The sequence below is a fragment of the Mus caroli genome, chromosome 19 (genome assembly GCF_900094665.2).
Source record: "Mus caroli chromosome 19, CAROLI_EIJ_v1.1, whole genome shotgun sequence".
Taxonomy (NCBI): domain Eukaryota; kingdom Metazoa; phylum Chordata; class Mammalia; order Rodentia; family Muridae; genus Mus; species Mus caroli.
Window position 1 is genome coordinate 8,950,191 of NC_034588.1, and position 16,457 is coordinate 8,966,647.

At 38.0% G+C, this 16,457-nt stretch overlaps 1 pseudogene; it reads left to right on the top strand.

Moving 5' to 3' along the window:
• Positions 1–9,886, top strand: part of LOC110285983 — a 214,154-nt pseudogene extending 204,268 nt beyond the window's left edge.
• The last annotated feature ends 6,571 nt before the right edge of the window (positions 9,887–16,457 follow it).

Here is a 16,457-nt window from a genome sequence, read left to right on the forward strand (position 1 = left end):
TAAAAATATCATGAAGAATTTTTAAATTGAGAGCAGTTTTACATTTACAGTAAAATTGAAGGGGAGACCCAGTGATGAGCACTCTGGGCTTAGTGCTTTGTGTTCTACTAGTTTATTAATTTCTTTAAATATTAATGTAAAATAAATCATAATAATAACAAGTAGTAGTAAATCTTTTCAAGTTTTTTTTTTTTTTGTTTTTTTTTTTTTTTTTTTTTTTTTTTTTTTTTGGTTTTGGGTGGAAGGGGTTGTTTAGTTTGGCTGTTGTCCTGAAACATAGGCTGTAGACCAGGCTGGCCTTGAATTTACAGAATCTGCCTACCTCTGCCTCCTAGTGCTGCTAACTTAAATTATTCTTTTTTAATAACATGAGTGGTTATTTCTTTTTCTGAAGTTTGGTACATGGTATTCTTAAGGAAGTCTTTGTTTCCTCTGTTATTTAGTCAGTTGGCATCTTCTCTTGGGTTTCACTTATATCATATCCCCTGAATGATTCCTGAAAGTATTGACTACTTGTCTTATCGGTTAGCTGGCCTATCATGTAATTGATTTTATTTGTGTTTAAAGAAAAACAAACCTTTGGTTTTGTAAGTATTTTTTTCCATTGATTCCCTGTTTTGAATTCTATTGATTTTCATTCTATTTTTATTTTTTTCCTTGGGATTAAATTCTGACCTTGTTGGGTGGGGTCCCACAAATCAAAATGTAGAGGACTAACTCATTTTAGATCTGTCCATTCTAAAAAAAAAATTAATTAAAATGTGATTATGCACTTTCCATCCCATTTTCTTCCACCGACCCTCCCAAGCTGTGTCCTCCCTTTCAAATTCATTACTTCTTTTTCTTTAAGTATTATTGTTATATATGCACAGATGTATGATAATAAATACATAAGTGTTTTTTTAATCTTTCCATATTGTTGCGTTCATTCCCCTCTACACACTACCCTTATTTCCTCCCACACATCTTCATATGTTGTTTTCATTTTCTTTATGTTTTTATTATGTGCACAGTTATACTCAAATTCCCCCATCGTTGGGTCACCATATACAAATTCCTTCCTCAAACTCCAAGCTCCCAAAGAAGATCATCTGGGCCCTTCATATTTACCTCAATCTGCATCCAGCTTTATTCCCTCAAATTATTGCTTGCTGGTATAATTTCCTCCTAATTCATGATACTTTCTTGTGTGATTGTGTGACAAAGGATAACAACAGATTTAGAGATGCATAGTGGGCATCATACAAGCATCTCTGGAAAGAATGTCACAGATTCCCTCTAAGTTTAAAATTACTAAGATGTGTGTGTGTGGAGAGACAGAGATGAGAGAGTCCAAGAGATGATTTACAGCTAGTACATCTCATCTGTATAGGAAGACAATTGACAAAAGAATAATATTGCACATTTATCTGTAAATTATAAAAGGAGGAAGTGGTGGTAACTTGGTGGTTTGATAGTACTTAGCATGGGCATCATTTTGGTGAATAATGTTTTGATTTTTTTGTGTCTAGGCTGTACAAGTTATGATTGCTCTCATAAACCAGCATAGGAATAATAATTATGATAAATATGGACATTGATGGACCAGTCTTTTCAGTGATCTTACTGGTTCCAATTTGGGGACCAATAATGGTGAGTAACATACAGACTTATATAACTGGGGATAATAACACCTTGTTCTGACTATACTAACTTTGGGTGAAATCGTCTCTCAACTTTTTCAACTTGAAAACAGAATATTTAAACCTGATGCAGTATTTCCTTGTTCATATTACAATATCAATATGCCATTCATATAAGATCGGTGAACTGTTTATTTAATATGTCACTTAAGATGTATTGTGACACATTATGAACTAACCAGTACCCCGGAGCTCTTGACTCTAGCTGCATATGTATCAAAAGATGGCCTAGTCGGCCATCACTGGAAAGAGAGGCCCATTGGACATGCAAACTTTATATGCCCCAGTACAGGGGAACGCCAGGGCCAAAAAAATGGGAATGGGTGGGTAGGGAAGTAGGGGGGAGGGTATGGGGGACTTTTGGGATAGCATTGGAAATGTAATTGAGGAAAAGATGTAATAAAAAAAAAAGATGTATTGTGACAGCATGTAGTCATGTACTCCCACAAGAGTTACTTAAACATTGACACAACTGATATCCTCAGAAGCTCATTGCTAATCAATCATAGGGTTACTTAGAAAGAGTGATATGACTTGCCGACCTGTTTCACTGCTCATATAATGTTTACAAGTATATTCTCAAACCAAGGATAACTGTCCTCCTATTGTTAACTTGGGGAATTGAGATCTGCTTCTCTAGCTAGGAAGGAAATCACAAAACTCTGAAGCCCATGAAAGAATGAATGAAACACGGACGTTGTTGGCAAAGGAGAGGGGGGAAAGCTGAGCAGGTGATTAACAGCATCTGGCTAGACAAATCTCAATAAATGCTTAAGAGAATAGGAAAACTATAGGTGAATTATGTTTCTATTTTAAATAAAATAACTAATCAAAACTTTTAATAAGAATTTCTGAAAGTTAAAAAACTTTCCTCTATAAATAAAAATGAGAGAAATCCTTTTTAGTCCAAAGTGTCAATTAAATATGATAATCAAACATTTACTCACCTATATTTTATGAACTGACAAATAAACAAAATACATAACCTTGGTTATTTGTACTTTACAGCTTAGAGTCTTATTCAAGTGATGCAAGGTTTCCATTTATTGATGCACTGGAGAATGAGAAAATTTAGTTATTTGGTAGACCTGGTACTTTAATTTTCCCTTCTTATTTTACAACAAGTGTTTAAGATTTGTAGAATGCCACAGACTGCCATATTTTTCAAAGTTTCATGACACTTTATATATCAATAATAATACCAATGGTAATGATGATGATGATGATGATAATCCCATCAATAATACCACTAATAGTTTACATATAATCTGGGCACATTACTAAATGGTTTTGTATATAATGTTCCACTTCAACCAATCACTACAACGCCTGAGAAATTTGCCTTTATCTTCACTGTATAACTGAGAAATAAAATGAGGCTAAGCGAAGTTAATTTTCTCAAGATGCATTCAGTCCATGAACAAGATCTCAGAATCTCATTTATCTCCTCACTGTCGATGCCTGCTTCAATCTTTATTTCCTACTCATTACCATCTTGGATAATAACTCCCATAATTCGTGATAGAAGATCCACTTCAAGGTTTCAGGCCAGCCAGGGGAGCAATGGACAGACAGCCTCTCATATCTTGATTTTAGTTTCAATGATGTGGTCCTACTGACACACCCTCTAACTTTTAAAACTTTTAAACTAAAATTTGGAAAGCAAATCCATACATCTTAATATTAAACTGAATAGTCTAAAGAGGTCAATTCAGTCAAACTGATAGCAGTCATTTTGATTAAATTGAAAATAATGGCCAAATAGGCAGACTCAAATGAGCTACATATTCTACTCATCACCTAATATATGATTTAATTTGTTACCATTGTTTTATTTACAGCTTCCAACATGTATTTTTAACAGAAATAATTTTATTTCTGGTTTTTGGTTTTTTGTGTTTTGGTTCTTTTTTTCCCCTAACTTCCCTAGTTTGGTGTTATAATGGTGACATCTTGTTATAAGGATTGGAAAGTGTTAGTCTTCCGTGCTCTTAAAATTTTTGATTAGATGAGAGTTGAATAATTGTTAAAATCTTAATAAAAAAGTGTGTGAAAGTACCTGATAATTTAAAATGTAAAAAGTCCTCAGTTTCTTTTCAAATAGATAAAATCTAATTTCAAAGTGCCCTCCTATTAAATAAATGTCTCCAGAGTAAGAAACTGCAGACAGCTTTGTCAGTGTAATTAGAAAGATGATCACTCCAGCCATAGATCTTTAAGGGGGAAAAGTACAGCAAAGAGGGACCATGACTTTTTCCTCTATACTGAAGCATAAAGAAAATACAATCAAAATTTTGAGACACAGCTAGCTGATGGCTCCTGCCTGTATCCCTCCACTCAGGAAGCTTAAACAGAAGAGTCACTCCAAGCACAAACCTGGCCAGGTTTATGTAGCAAGGTCCACGCCAACCAGAACTACATAACAAGACCTTACGCCAAACATCCAAGATAAACAAATGGAATAATCTATTAACAAAACCTTGATGGTTCTTCCATAACTCATTTTACCTTTCCTCTCTGCTTTCCTGGGAATGGGGAAGGTGGGTGACATAGAAAACTGCTGCCTTTCACACAGTCGGTCACTTTACTAAATCCAGTTGATTTATAAGTCAGGGTTAGTATGCTATGAGTTATACCAACTGTTTAAAGATGTTTAACCTGGATATTTCCCCTCATGACCAGTTCATTGTCTCTGGATCCCTGTCCATTGCAGCAGGAGTGAGACCTACAAAATGCCTGGTAGGTAATTTGGTTTATTTTGCTACCAAAATGGAGTAATTTTATGAAGTGTGCATTCTGCTAAGATACAAAGGGGTTAATTCTATTTTCCTAAAGTCACAGCTACGGGCTTTAGAAGGACCTGACTTTCAAAAGTGTAGCTGAACTACTGGTTCATAACAAGTCTCATCATTTCTGACTGGATATCATATCAAGGCAGTTGCTGGAAGAATCTTGAGGCTGTTACAGTGAATTCAGAGAAATGTCAGGTGTTGTTTACACAGATGAGTTTTGAAGCTTCCTATCCAGCCCATGATACTGACACCCAAATATTTGCAGTGGCAAAAAAAAAAAAATTATTGACTGAAATATTAAAATACCTTCGATGGATGTATCCAAAATAGTAGGTATAAAAAAGAATTACAGAGTCCAGAAAGACAGTCAGAGGTTAAGAGAACTTGTTCTTACAGAGGACACAGATTTGTTTCCAAGCAGCCACTTTGTGGCTCACAGTCAACCATAAATCCAGTTCCATTGGATCTAAAGCCCCCTTCTGGCTTATGTGGGTACCAGGCATGCACATGCTCTATGTACATATTGGCAGAGAAATCATTTATAAACAAAACAATAAATGGCTTTAAAAGACAATTACAATGATATGTCAATCATAAAGTGGATAAAGGCAATAGTCAAGAGTTCAACATTCTCTAAAAGCTGCATTTGAATTTCACTTCCTGCATCAGGTAAACATCAACTTATGTGTAGCATGATCAAAGTGACCTTTCTAAACCCAGGCTAAATCCTGTCAGCCTCCTTAGCATCTTTCACCTACTCTGACCACTAAAATGTAGCTCATGTTCTAGATACAGGAGACTTTCAGTTTGCTGGGTAGTTTTACTTCTCAAATAAAGTTTATTTAACTGAACCATGAGGAGAGATTGTGGAGCTGTATCTGCAGCATAGGAGGAAATATGCAAGAGGGACACCGCCATCAGCATTTATACAAGAACAGTTAGGTATTCGCAGCACTGTGTAGTGGAAAATGACAGACAGAGCTCTCTATAATGTATCAAAGACTTTGAAAATTTTTACTAGCATATTTGAAGAGCATCTTGTTTCCTTGAGAATCATCTGGAGGATTTAGTCCAAGAATAACAGTTATTATGTTTTTATTTTGGCAAGGGATTGGAAGTAAAGATACTATAAGGAAAGACACAAAATCTACTTTTGGAAAAAAAGAGGATGAAATGGTATAGTTCAAATATTGATGGAGCTATACAAAGGATGCCATTGATAATTGGTGCCCACTCCTTTGTAGGTCATCAGCAGTCTAACTGTGAACACTATCACCTCTGTTGATAGTGTTGGCTGTGGCAGCAATCACTATTGGTGTCATCAGTGTGGTTGTGGGTATATATTCTCCCCGTTTTGATAATCATCCAATCACCAACGTGAGTATTCACTCTGCTGATGGGTCCCATGGAGGAGGCAAGGGCTCACTGACTCTTGCAAAAGCAACAGTCAACACTCTGATCATTAAATCAATTTGGGGGTAGTAGCCAAAGGGGGGCTCCCCGACTTTAAAGAGAAGGGGAGTGGCAATCAGGGAAAGAATTGTCAGGTTAGGATTGGACAAAGATGTGTCAGAGGGCTGTGATTGGGATGTAAAGTGAATAAAACATAAATTATTGGGAAAAAGAAAAGAGAAAATCAATTTGTGATGTTGGAAAATGATAGTGAAGTAGAACAATATTTATTTAGGGGTCAGGTGAAATCTCATTATTTCTCTTCTGTCTGTAACTAAGTACAAAGAAAACCACTAACATGGCTACTTCTCCGCCATTGGCACCAATCTGTCATGTCTGATTTTCAGTTGGTGCCACTGGAGAGATCAAAATAAAACCAAGTTCCTAATGGTGGGAGGTGCCAATCCTCTTGGGAGACAAAGATAGATTATATAGCCTATAATCTTTGCAAAACAGGTTTAAAGGTGTAAGCTATTTGTAAGAAAGAGCAGATAGAATGCATGCTACCTCGAATGACCAGAACAAGACACATGGAATTGCCAATTATCAGCCAAAATTACCAAGAAAAATGATAGTTAGTACAGCTTTATTAGTGTATTATAAACACATATACATATGCTCCTTATGTTGAAAATCTACCATTGCTTTGTTTTGTCTTTGTTGATGTTTTCAGTATATGTGATGGATATTTAGGGAGAGTGCAGTATTACTATGTAGCTCAGATTATCCTTGGGTTAAATACCATCCTCTCTTCTCAATGTTAGCATTATAGTTGTGAGCTACAAGGCCTAGCCTGTTCTTGTTTATGTAAAGTAAATTATATGTTATGTGAGATTGCTATCTCTCTACTTTCTTTTTTTTTTTTTTTTTTTTTTTTTGGTTTTTCGAGACAGGGTTTCTCTGTGTAGCCCTGGCTGTCCTGGAACTCACTTTGTANGCCCTGGCTGTCCTGGAACTCACTTTGTAGACCAGGCTGGCCTCAAACTCAGAAATCCGCCTGCCTCTGCCTCCCGAGTGCTGGGACTAAAGGCGTGCGCCACCACGCCCGGCATCTCTCTACTTTCTGTTCTCCAGTCATGCCTGCCACAAGGCCTGAACCCAGAGCCTAATGGATCTGTGAAGCAGGAGTAAAGATGATAACAACCAATGCAAATATTCTCATGGTCCATTAAATCAGTATTTCTCATGTGCCAAGCTCCTGATCAATGGACTATTTCAAAGGAGAGGGATCATCTCTGATCACTGAGATCATTCAAACCTGCCAGTTCTAGGCACCAGTTCAAGGCAGGAGAATTCAAAACAAAGGTGCTACCTTTGTTATTCCATTTTGATTCTGTGACTTGGTGAAGATGCAGACAAAGCCAAATACATTGAATACTAACGAGTGTGGAGCCCAACCTTCCAATGATTTACCATAGCAGTGACAATCAATACCAAGATAGTGCATAATCCACATATATATTATTACAGGGTGACAGAAGTTCAAAATAAAGCTCAATTGCATAAAATCAACTGTTGGAGGGGATGTTGTCTTCCCTGTGAGCTTTAGGGAAAAGTAACTTCCTTGACTTTTGTGTTTCCATCTTCTGTCTACATTCCTTGGCTCATCCTTCTGCCCTCTGTTTTTGAGGCAAACACTGAAGCATCCTCAGCCTCTTAGACTTGAATTCTTCAGGATCTTGATCCTCTTGTAAATATGTTATAACTATGACAGCCTTTATAAGCAAAGATATTCTGGTTTATTATCTAATAAACAACTTCTGTTCTCACTATAAACCTGACTAACCCCATCCTGGGGCTTGGATATAAAAACCAACCTGAAAGACTATTTTCTTCAAATTTGAAATGATATTATTGGTTTTTTTCCATGTGAATTGTCTAGCATGGAGCACAGCAGGCTTGGAGACATGGGTCTCTGATAATTGTTCTTAGTACAAAAAAAAAAAAGGCAAGAAAATAAGTGACACTCATGGGACCAAGAAATTGTCTTAGTTTTGGGCTCTATCAAAAGCTGGATTTCCAAATCTCTGGCCTGGTATGATAGTGATTGGCATGGTAGTAAGGGGTAGGAGGGCAGATTTCAAACTTGTAATCTTCATTCTTAATGTTCCTTTGTATGAATCTGTTTTTAGGGTTTGGATGCTTTGATGTTAGTTTTAAATATGCTAGAATTCTGCCTTACTGTGTCCATTTCTGCTTTTGGATGTAAACCTTCCTGTTGTAACCCCAGAGTGGTGAGTAGCCCATCCTTGTTCAGTGATGCTTAGTAGGTCTCTATTGCTCTGTAATCATTCACACAAATCTATCACCTTACAAGGACACATCTTCTTTGTCTCTTAACCTTCTTCAATCAAGACCATCAACAGCTTAGCCTTGTCCCTTGCTCAGTCTTAAGAGGCTGTGTGAGAGGGGAAACTGAGATTCCCTCTGAGTTTCATTAATAACAAAGTTTAAAGTTGGACTCAGAAGGAAACCGAAACAAGAGAAAGACTGAAAAAGCCCATAAAGTCTAAGAACACATATTTAGGAGTGCCAATTCACAGCTCTGAGTTCAGAGGTCACCCAATTCCAGATCCTTGTGTTGCAGAGCAAAGGACTGTACCATTCACTCATGTTAGAAATAGAGAGAGTTTTATCAAGAAAAGAAAGCATTCCTAAGAATTGAAGTGGACTAGTAAGCTGTAGAAAGAGCCTGAAGGGCATCCAGCCACAGAATGAAGCACCTTTTATATGACCATTATAGACTCGGACTTTTTGTTTGTATCTAGTGGACTCACTGCCCCACAACTTCACTCAGTATGCTGTCTCCCTTAGATGAAGCCCAAGTGAAGAAGAGTTTAGAGTTTAGAGTCTTCTGTGTACTGGTTTCTTTCACATTATATATGACCTACTTGCATTTAATGTGTTTTTATCAAATCCAACTCCATTCTGTCCACTCTAATTCTTCCTTTCTAGTCCCTGTCTAAACTGTGTTCATAGAGTTGATTGGGCTGTTGTTCCCCAGAAACTTTCAGTTTGTGTACACCTGGCCATTGTCTTAACCTAAGGACTGCTGCAGATGCTCTTGAACAAGGAAGAAGAAGGTCACATTGGGAAATGAAAAATCCCATTCCTAAGAGGAGAAAAATACGTAGGAGGAGAAAAATACATAGGAGGAGAAAAATAGCCAGGAAGTAAACCATGAATACAGTATGCCAGATAAGCTACTTCAAAGCTTGTATAAGAAGCTAGTGAAATCCAGCAATGGCTCCCTGGAGGTGAGAAATGCTGTTCCTGCTGTCCTCTACTGTGTTAACCCACAAAAGCAGTGACCTAGGCACATGTTTTGCTCAAGTATGTACACCTTATTCATTGTACTGCTGGCCCATGCCAGCAGGGAAGGTCAAAATATATTGCCCTGTGTCATGAGGCATCTTCCATTCTAAGCCACTGCCATGTGTGCAGCACTTCATTCAAGGCCACCATGTCAAGGTCTGCATGTGCAGCTGTCAACAGGAGCAAACTAATTTGGAAGAATTCCACTGTCGTTCTCTGTGACACTTTGGTTCAAGGAAGCCATTCACACAGAAAACTAATGCTCTAAGATGCAGCTGCAGACACCAGCTACTCTACTCAATCTCTGCCACAGAATGAGTGTCCTAGGTCTGCAACACCTGATGATCCATGAAGTGGCTCAGAAACAACACAGTTTGGTGTGTGATTCAACTCTGTAGCAACAATATAGAAACTAGTAAAAGTGACACTATGGGGTAAGAAAATGGAAGCACTGACTATACTGGGTGACTCAATGACATTTTGATTCATTTCACAGGTTCTTGTAGTGCTAACACCAAATCCTGCTGTGACAGTGATGGCACCCCCCCACCACCACTTCAACCATTGTTACCATCAGAACACCAAGGGAAAAATGTTCCAGGAGATGTATACAAGAACCACCCAGGAGAAAGGCTCTACTTTTGATGTGTATGTGTGTGTGTGTGTGTGTGTACAAGCATTTCCCTGGGAAATTAATAAATTAATACTTCATTGCAGTGGGTTTGGTGGGAATTATCAGACATGCTGAAAATGTGTAAGTCAAGCAGTTACTAAATCAAAAAAATTTAATATCTTACATTCATTTGATGTACAAAGGGCATTGAATTGGCAAAGAAGTTTGAATGCAAATTGACAAAACAAACAAACAAACAAAAACCTATGTTAGTGAAGTGAGGTCTCCAAAGAGTGAAGAGTATAGTTCACATCTTATATTGGGCTTTTGCTAAATAAGTAGATTTAGTTGCTCATGATCAGGAACAGACACATAAAGTATATAAGCAATGGGTGTATTAAAGTACTAATGGTAACAACCAATTTTAATTTCTATGTGCATTCTCATCATATAATAACATAATGTATACTTTAATTGATATATTGAAAAATTACAATAAAGAGAAGTGGTTGAAATCAGGATGCCTGATCCTTAAATACACAAACTCATATTCATACATCTATATACATGTGTTTATTTATATAAATTTAGTGCATCTCACTGTATATACATAGTATATGTAGAGTGTGGATATGGAGATTATAGACAGTACACATACAATATGGGTTTATGTTACACATGACCTAAAAAAATCACTTATTACTCTGGATTGAAGTTAAAGGTTGGCTTTGAAGGTTATACCACCTTGAAGTTGAATGTACACATTACCTTTCTGGTTAAAAGCAGTGTCCAAAGACTCTGCCATCAGGCTAAATTTCCCAAAGAGAAATAATTGTCAGTAAATTCTTAGATAAATTGATTCTAAGTATGTGTCATTGTTTATTATTCATTATAGAATAAGTCTAGATCCTGCATTAATTTGGCATAGCATGGGTTAAATTATTTGCATATTTACAAATTTCCATCCAGGGTACATCTGCAGGTATTGATGTGTTCCAGGAACCAAACGTAACAAAACCATAAGCCTGATGCTATTTCTTTATTTATTATCTTAAATTAACTTTTAATGTAGATATAGCAAGACAGTTCTCAGAAATAAAACATTAAAAACATAACAAATGGGGTTGGAGAGACGGCTCAGCAGTTCAGTTGCTCTTGGACAAAACCTGGTTTCAGTTCCCAGCACTCACTTTGTAGCTCACAACAATCTTGACCCAGGTTCTAGGTGATCCAGTGGCCTCTTCTGACTTTCACAGCACATCCAACAAGTTGTGCACATACGCACATTGTGCAAAAAAACACATAAAATGAAAAGAATATGGTGCCCAATGAAGGAGCTAGAGAAAGGACCCAAGGAGCTGAAGGGGTTTGCATCCCTATAGGAGGAACATCAATATGAACTAACCAGTAACCCCAGAGCTTTCTGGGACTAAACCACCAATCAAAGAAAACATACGGAGAGACTCATGGCTCTAGCGTCATATGTAGCTGACGATGGCCTCGTCAGTCATCAATGGGATGAGAGGCCCTTGGTCCTGTGAAAGTTCTATGCCCCAGTGTAGGGGACTGCCTGGGCCAGGAAGCGGGAGAAGGTGAGTTGGAGAGCAGAGGGAGGGGAGAAAGGATAGAGGATTTTTGGAAGGGAAACTAGAAAAGGAGATAACATTTGAAATGTAAATAAAGAAAATATCTAATAAAAATTAAAAATAATAAATAATTTCCCCATGAAAGCATAAAAAGAAAAAAGAGTACATGTAAAAAAAACATAAAAAAAAATACTACATAAGACAAAACCATAGAGTCAGACAAGTCCACAGCAGTGCTTCCTGTTGTTAATAGGTCACACTCACAAAGATTTCAATGATTCTCTCAGTCCTCAGTTTCCTTCCATGCAGCTCTTTCTTTGTTCTTTGTGTGATGTTGCTTCCTTGTTCTCATTACAGGAAGTGAGTTCTCAGCTAGAGATGGGATGTCCCAGTCAGTTATGAAAGTGCTTATGCTAAGTTCTCAACCCTTTGTTCTCTGAATCTGGTCACAGCACACAGCAGTGGCCAGGCTGTATCCACAGCTGCATCTTTCCTATTGCCCAATAAGCCACAGACATTATGAGCAAGACTGATGGTATTGTGAAATACTGCATTTTTCCCTCTCCATTTGAAGCATTTTAGGTTTTTTGTTTGTTTGTTTGTTTTTACTTCTCCCCTTATCAAGAGAATAGAATAATAGAAAAGGTCGTAGGGGAAAAGAAAGCATTATTTTTACCATAGCTCTAAGTTTGCATTTCCTAAATCTGTAAAGAATTTATTCAATTTTCTTATCCTCTGCACTCTTCCTCTGAAAGCACACTTGAGGAAAACAAAATTCTGACCTTCTCTCTAGAGGACAAGATGCTTAGCCAATAGCAAGGCAGTCTAGGAGACTGTTTTCTGTCTCATGTAACACAGAAAGATGACAGGAGATATCACAGCTTTTATGTCCTTTTTGAGTCCTGATATCTCCCTACAGGAGTGACTGTGGTTCTGCAGTAGACAGGAATCACTGAGGAAGCTAAGTCTAGAGGATAAATAGTGAACTGATTTAATTTAGAAATTTCACACACAAGCCAGAGAAGATATGTCTCAAAAAATGTTTCTAAGTAGTTCCAGAATCTACTCCTATTTACTTGTTTTGTGTCACAATCTTATACTCATCCTTTCTGGAAAGTCATGGAAACATAAGTGGGCTTTTATTGAATGTTTACAAACACACACACACACACACACACACACAACTAAAGAAAAGAAAAAGGAGGAAGTATACCAAGCTTAGATAATATAGTCACCATGTACAACACTCTCTCTCTCTCTCTCTCTCTCTCTTGCTTGCTCTCCCTGTGTGTCTCTGAGTGTGTCTGTCTCTCTGCTTATCTGTCTCTCTGTCATATCTATATATCTATATATATACATATATGTACACATATAATTTTAGATATGTAATTATATGTATAATTATATATAATAATTTATATATATTATATATGACCTATAATTTTCTAGGCAGAATATTTGCACCCTCAATCATAATAGATTTCTCAAAGACATAAAGCTTTATGAAAAATGGATATCATCTGATTTATGAGTGTATTCACTAGCACAGGTATTGCTCAGTGGTGTTTACCTACTGGTGAGTAGTAGGTAATAGAGAACATTATTAAATCATTCAGTCTAGTGAAATGGATGGGTAAAATCAGGGACACTGTGAGTATCCTTTAGTAAGACACGTGTGATGAATGAAAAATAAACTGATGAAGACTTGAGCTGGAAGGTAATCAATGAGAACGACAAGAAATGATCTTGTATAACACATGTAGGTAAATATCTACCAAAAATTGGTAGAGATTGCCATGTATGTCTAGAATGTTAGTACAAGGCCAGCCTCTGTTACATAGTGAGTTAGAGGCCAGCCTGGGCTACAGGAGATCCTACATCAAAGGACCAAAGGAGAAATTGGTTCAAACTGTTAACACCTTAAGGGATAGTTAAACAAACAGCAGTTTGATATATTGAGTGCTTGAGTCTTTAATAAAAGTGAATGAATAACATTGTGGGAGAGGGAAGCGGTAATGTAGAAGTCTGGTGGTGGAAGAGTTAGCAAAACAGATGTAATGTTGAATCTTAGTTTTAGACTTTTGTTCAGAGATGATTATAAGAGTGATTACATTAGGAAGGTAAAGACACCAGAAAATTATTTTGTGATAGAACTAAGGCAGTCAAACTCCACATGCCTACACTTAGAAGGGGAAAGTAAGGATCAAAGTAGAAAGCCTAACAATTAGTCAGAAGAGCATATTACATCAGGCAGCAGAAGCCGATAGTGGAGAAAAGTTAAACAAGGAGAAAATAATTAACCACGTTGGCTTGGGAAAGAGAAGAGAAAATGGCAAGTCTAAATGAATGCAAACTGAGCAGGCATTTCCCAGAGGGTGTGGGCTGAGGACCAGAACATTTGCAAAAGTTTTGAGAGATTAAAATATAAGGTCCTAGATGACTAATCATAGTGTATTGTTGTTAGTTAGTTTTCATCTTCAGGTTAAGGAGCAGGGCTCAGACTCTGGAGACCACCAAGACTGTAACAGCAGAATGGAAATAAGGTCAGACTGGGAAGAGCAACATTTTGCTCAGGCTGCAGGTGTCCCCATTTCAAATAAAGCTCCAAAGCCCTAGGTTTGGGAGAAGAGGAAAGCCTGCTCCTGAGAATGGATGGCTGGAGAAGGTATGGGGGAACTTGACGAAACCAACACTCTTCTGTCCACTGTGTAGGACTTTGTGATAGTCTTACAAGCACTGTCTCATGGACCCTATGAAATGTCTTTACACACACTTCAGATTGTATGAGCATGAAATGAAGATCAGACTGGTGAGGGGATGTCAGGTTGACAGATTCAACTAATTTATTAGCAAATCCCCCTGCAGACAAAAGTGGGTGTCCTGTCCTCAAGAGGCTACACTTCACCATGGTCAAAGCTCAGGAAAGCAGCTGCACCTCACTAATTCACTAGGTTCTGGGACAGTGATAAGGGCACAAGGCAGTGACAGTAGGCATCCTGGAAAAGGAAAAGAAACACTAGATTTTTTTTTTAAGTTATTCATTTTACATCCTGCTCAATGCCCTCCTCCTGGGCACCCTCCCCTACTACACCCCTTCCTCCATTTCCCCTCCCCTTCTCCTCTGAGTGGGTATAGAGCCCCTTTGTGTATCCTCCCACCCTGGCACTTTAAGTCCCTATGAAGCTTCCTTACCCACTAAGGCCACACAAGACAACCCACCTAGAAAAACTTATTCCAGGTACAGGCAACAGCTTTTGGCATAACCCCTTCTCCAGTTGTTTGGGACAGATTTCTTAGAGAAGCCAGTCTCTTGGTCTTCTCCAGAATTGAAGTAGGCCTTTCTTTCTGTGACGTTCTGGCCTTGCGGAAAAAGGTGACTTCCAGATGATAGAATAATATGTCTTAGCTTAGGTCTTCAGCAAACAGTTCACACGGAAACTGTAGAACTCACAACAGTAAAGAACAAAAGGGCCTTGTACACTCTGAGAAGCACTGGAGAGCCAGGATTATTAAACAGGTGGCTTATGTCTTCTTTGTAATGGGATGAGTAGCAGTTCTTCAGGGAATGCCAGGAATGATGTGGGTTTACAACCTTTGCTCTTTGATGAAACAGGCTCTGCCCACATCTCCCAGAATTTGTTTTTACTTATCATCGCAGACTCTTACCTTAAACCATGAGCACTGCTTTTAGACCATAAACCCCGCCCTCATGAGGTATGTTACCTGTGCTTTACCACATCCTTTACCACAGGAGGCCTATGTTATCTTAGGGATGTTATCTTAGGGCGAGGCAATGCTGAAACCCACAGGCATCACGTATCCCTCAGTCAAGCTCCCTAGAGCCTAAGTCTTGGGCACGATCTCTTAGTCAACAGTACCTGTTCTTGTGAAGAAAAAAAAAAAAAAAGTCAGGTGTGCTTTGGAAAGGACCTCAATGTAACATTACATTGTTGTGAGCTTGGGCCTGAGTTCATTGCTATCTGAAAACCTTTTGTTCCAAAATTGTGCTGTGCTTAACTATGGCTAAAGTAAAACAATCCAGGCTAGACCAGCACCAGTTACAACAAAATGGGGCTGAGCTGAGTTTTATTCATGTCTCTTCCTAAATCGTTTTGTTGTTGCTGTTGTTTTTCCTGCCTGCTGTGAAACCTGCAGGGAATTACCACACCACAACCCTCTGATGTGACAGTGGCTCACACTGGCTCCCTAGGTTCCTTCTGGTTGACTCCAAGGAAAGAAGGAAGGAAGTTGTCAGCGTGTAGCTGTCCAGTTGCTGCAGCTGGCTCTAGTTCCCCTGTGAAATTCATTATGTCAAAGTCAGCTTCTGAATTGTGCCTACCCAAGGGCCTGAAAGCCACAGGGACACATGTCTTCATGACTGTGTCTGGAGTGCAGAATTGTTGAAGTCATTCCTGGTGTGTTGAAACGTCTCTGCTTGCTCCTCTCCTGATCTATTACTTTTCTAGAAGTGTCCAGTAATTCCCTGGACACATCCCCTGTTAGAGAAGTCCAGTGGTCTAGAAGAAGGTTAGAAGAGATGATGTAGGCTCTAAAGGGAGTAGAATTAACTAGTGAGTGCTGAAATACTGTGTGCAGGGATTTTTTTTCCCCAGAGGCTGAAGAGTTACTGGGAAAAAAAAGTATGAGTAACAAAGTACCAAAAATACTGTAAAATGATCAATTGTTACAATTGATTATACATTACAGTGTGCTCAGTAATGTATTAGCTTATAATAAAGTAATATATCAAAACCCAAGGTTGTGATTATTATTATTATCATACTTTACTATGCATTGTGAAATGTTTTATTCATCAATATTACTATGACTTATAATATCATTAGTAATCAAGAAAGTTCATTAAATACTAATTAGAAGGAAGACAGGTCTTTAAGAAAAACTTTCTCTCATCTTTTTTCCCTCTTTTGATTAGATATTTTCTTTGTTTTTCAAATGTTATCCCCTTTCCTAGTTTCCCCTCTGAAAACTTTCTCTCATCTTAATAGGTTTTCCCAGC